Source organism: Tupaia chinensis, unplaced genomic scaffold (assembly GCF_000334495.1).
Source record: "Tupaia chinensis unplaced genomic scaffold, TupChi_1.0 Scaffold000248_2, whole genome shotgun sequence".
NCBI classification, from domain to species: Eukaryota; Metazoa; Chordata; class Mammalia; order Scandentia; family Tupaiidae; genus Tupaia; species Tupaia belangeri.
Genome location: NW_006159727.1, coordinates 3,151,942 through 3,156,689, shown reverse-complemented (window position 1 = coordinate 3,156,689; position 4,748 = coordinate 3,151,942).

Sequence of the window (4,748 nt, the reverse complement as noted above, 5' to 3'; positions counted from 1 at the left end):
CAGGAAAAAACTGACAATATTTGTCGCCAATGACAAAATTCAAACTTTGAAACAAAGCAGAATTTGCAAAACTCATATTCAACATTATGAGTGTGATTTCTCAATACTTATTACATACTTTTCTGGTAATATTTGTGACAACACTAACTAATGTAACTTTCTGATATTATATAACAAAATGCATCAACCTTTGGAAGATCTATGCAACTCATTGAGCCATTATTATCTAAATGACCAGTGCATGAGTTACAAAAACATGCATAGATTTCAAAAATCCATTCAATGGACAAGATAGACCAATAGATTTATTTTATTATTTTTATATTACATTTAATCACATATATCTTTACAGTGTGAAACATATCTTTTTCCAGCATGATTACCATGCATATCAGTCAAGACAAAGACATGATTATCCACATTGCCCACAGCAAATAGTTTTCTTTTTCATATTATTACTATTTTCTTCTTATTACTATTATTACTTTAAACATTCAACCACTATACATCATTTAGCTTGTAAAGAGAATTTACCTAACATGAAATATTTCTCTGACCAGTCCAGTTGAAAATACTATATGTGTTATCAACAGGTAATAAACCATTCTGTGTCCCACAAATGTCACACCTTTCTATTTTTTCTCCTGCTTTCCTACTCTACACTCTTCCCTTCTACCCCATTCCCCACTCTCTTAAGCATCCTTAACTATTTTCACTGTTTTTTCTTTGTAAAGGTTTTTGCTATAGGGCACGTGTGCTTGCCAGAAAGACAGAGACAGAGAGACAGAAAGCAAGAAATCACCTCCCAGGGAGGACGGCCACACTACAATTCCTTCTCCTCTATTCTCCTCTTGGGATCTATTCTCCTCTCGGGATCTTGGGCATGCACGCACACACACCCAGTGTGAGTTTAAGCCACCGGTTCTGGGATTCAAACCGCGGTCTACTGCATGGGGATCCAGCAATATAGCCATTACGCTAACTGCTGCTCCCTATTTTCACTGTTTTTACACCCTCCAATATTTCAATCTCTACCATAGAGTGCAGGAAATTGGAATATATTAAGTGGAGACATGCAATGTCTCTCTTTCATAGCCAGGCTTGCTTCACTCAGCAATAAATCTTCCATACTTGACTGCTTTCTATCAAATGCCAGGGTTTTTTTATGGCTGAATAGTATTCCACAGAGAATATGTGCCACACTTTTTCAACCCGTTCATCTGCTCATGGACACTTAGATTGGTTCCATGTCATAGTGATCATGAATAATGCTGCAATAAACATTGATGTGGAAGCACTTTTCCAACTGAGCATTCTCCTGTCCTTTGGGTAGATACCCAGAAGTGGGATTACTGGATCAAATGGTAGTTCTATTTGTAGATCTTTGAGGAACCTCCATATTGTTTTCCACAATGGTTGGCCCAATTTGCATTCCCACTAACAGTGTAGGAGAGTTCCCCTTTCACCAGAACCCTGCCAACATGTATCACTTTTTGTATTTTTAATCTTCACCATTCTGACAGGGATTAGGTGTATCTCATTGTGGTTTTAATCTGCATCTCCATTATGATGAGGGATGTTGAGCATTTACTCATATGCTTTTTGGCTGTTCATATGTCTTCCTTAGAGAGATTTTTGTTGGGCTCATTTTCCCATCTTTTAATTGGGTTAATCAATTTTTTGGAGAACTCAAGCTGCTTGAGTTCCCTGTGTATTTTGGTTATCAGTCCATTATCTGAGGTATAGTTTACAAAAATATTCTCCCATCCTGAGGGTTATAGATTCACACTAATTATTGTGTCCTTTGCAGTGCAGAAACTTCTTAATCTGATATATTTACAATTGTCTATTTTAGGGATTATTTCTCATGCTTTGAGAGTCTTATTTGAGAAATCTTTGCCTACCCCAATGTCTCCCAGAGTTTTCCCAGTGTTCTCCAGCAGTAGTTTCATAATTTGAGGTCTTAGGTTCAGAACTTTGATCCATTTTGAGTTTATTTTTGATAATGGTGAAAGATGGGAATTCAGTTTCATCTTTCAGCAGGTGGATACCTAGTTTTTCCAGCACCATTTGCTAAAGAGGTTTTCTTTTCCCCACTGGATTGACTGGTATGCATTGTCAAAAATCAGTTGGCTCTAAGTTTTGGGGTTTATTTCTGGGGTCTCTTTTCTATTCCATTGGTGCACCTGTCTGTGTTTGTGCCAATACCATACTGTTTTGATTATCACAGCTTTAGAGTATATTTTGGGATCAGGGAGTGATCCACTCTTCTTGCACAGAATTGCTTTGGCAATACGAGGTCTTTTATGATTCCAGACAAATTCTGATTGTCTTTTGTAAATCTATGAAAATGTCTCTGGTATTTTAATTGGAATTACATTAAATATGTAGATTAATTTGGGTAGAACTGCCATTTTGGTTATATTAATTCTTCCAATCCAGGAACATGGGATGTTCTTCCACTCTTCTGTATCATTTTCAATATCTTTTTAAAAAGATTTTCATAGTTTTCTTTGTAAAGGTCTTTGACTTCCTTAGTTAGGTTTATCCCTAGGAATCTTATACATTTTGTGGCTATGGTAAATGGATTCCTTCCTTCATATCTACCTCATTCAATTTGTTGTTCATATATAGAAATGCTATAGATTTTTTTTGAGAAGTTTTCACTATATGGCGCGTGCGCTCGCCAGACAGACAGAGAGAGACATAGAGACAGAAAGCAAGAAATCACCCCCCAGGGGGGTGGTCACGCTGCAATCCCTTCTCCTTCATTCTTCTCTCGGGATCTTGGGCACACACGCACACGCGCCCGGCGTGAGTTCTAAGCCACTGGGTCCAGGACACGAACCACAGTTAGGACACGAACCACAGTTGACTACGTGGGAGTCCAGCGACATAGCCATTACGCTAACTGCTGGTTCCCAATGCTATAGATTTTTGAATGTTGATTTTGTGTCGTGACACTTTGCTGTATTCATATTACTTTGAGAAGTTTTTTCATGGAAACCTTTGGGTCTTCTAAGTATACCATCATACCATCTGCAAATAAAGATATTTTGAACTCTTCTTTGTCTATATGAATACCTTTTATTTTATTCTCTTTTCTGATTGCATTGGCTAAGACTGCCAGCACTATATTGAAGAGAAGTGGAGAAAGTGGGCAGCCTTCTCTAGTACCACTTTTTAATGGAAAAGCCTTTAGCTTTTTCCTATTCAGTATGTTAGCTCTAAGTTTTTCATATATGGCTTTTATTGTGTTGAGAAATGACCTTTCTATACCAATAATGCTGAGAGTCTTAATCATGAAGGGATGTTGTATTTTATCAAATGCTTTTCCTGCATCAATTGAAATGATTATACGATTTTTATCTTTCTTTCGGTTAATAAGGTGTATTATATTTACAGTCTTGCATATGTTGAAACACTCTTGCATCCCTGGAACAAAGCTTACCTAGTTGTGATGAATAATCTTTTTTATGTTGTTGGATATAATTTGCATGTATCTTGTTGAGAATTTTTGCATCTATGTTCATCAGAGATATTGGTCTGTAGTTTGCCTTTTTGGTCATGTCTTTATCTGTTTTGGGAATGAGGAAGATGGAGGATTCATAAAATGAATTTGGGAAATTTCCTTCCTTCTGGATCTTTAGAAATAATTTGAGTAGAATTATTAACTTTTTAAAATGTTTTGTAGAATTCAAAAGTGAAGCCACCAGGACCTTGGCTTTTTGTTGTTGTTTTTGGGAGGTTATTTATTACTGATTCAATCTCATGGCTTGTTATTGGTCTATTCAGGTTTTCTATGTCCTCCTGATTCAATCTTGGTAGATTATATGCATCCAGGAATTTGTCCATCTCCTCCATGTTCTCTTCTTTGTTGGCATATAGTTGCTCATAGTATCTTCTAATGATGTTTTGTCTTTCCATTGTGTCTGTTGCAATTTTGCCTGTTTCATTATGTATTTTATTTATCTGTGTATCTGGTTTCTTTCTTTCTTTCGTCTTTATTTTTTTAGCTAATGCTGTGTCAATCTTGTTAATCTTTTCAAAGACCAGCTTTTGCTTTCATTTATTTTATGCATAGTTCATTTATTTTCTATTTCATTTATTTTTGCTTGAATCTTTATGATTTCTTTTCACCTGGCACTTTTTTTTGTTATTTTTCCAATTCCCTTAGGCAGGATGTTAGGTTGTCTTTCCATCTTTTTCTAATGTGCACTAATTTCTATGAATTACCTTCCTATGACTGCTTTTGCAGTGTATCATAGATTATAGAAAGTCATGTACTGATTATAATTTGTTTTCACACATATTTTTACTTCAGACTTAATTTCTTCAATAGTTAAGATGTCATTCAGAAGCACGTTGTTTAGTTTCCATGTGTTTGTGTATTTTCAAGGGTGTTTCTTAAAATTAACATTGAGTTTAATTTCATCATGGTCAGAGAAGAAGTTGGATATAGTTTCTATGCCTTTGAATCTGTAAAGGCTTGATTTGTGCCCTGTCATATGGTCTATCTTTGAAAAGGTTTCATGCCAGGGTGAGAAAAATGTGTATTTTGTGGTTTTAGGATGGAAAGTTCTATACATGTCTGTCAAGCCCATTTGTTTTATAGTATCATTTAAGTCCTGTATCTCTCTACTTAATTTTATTTAGAAGATATGTCTAAAGGAGGGAACCAGCAGTTAGCGTAATGGCTATGTCGCTTTACTCCCACGTAGTCGACCGCGGTTCGTGTCCCGGACCCT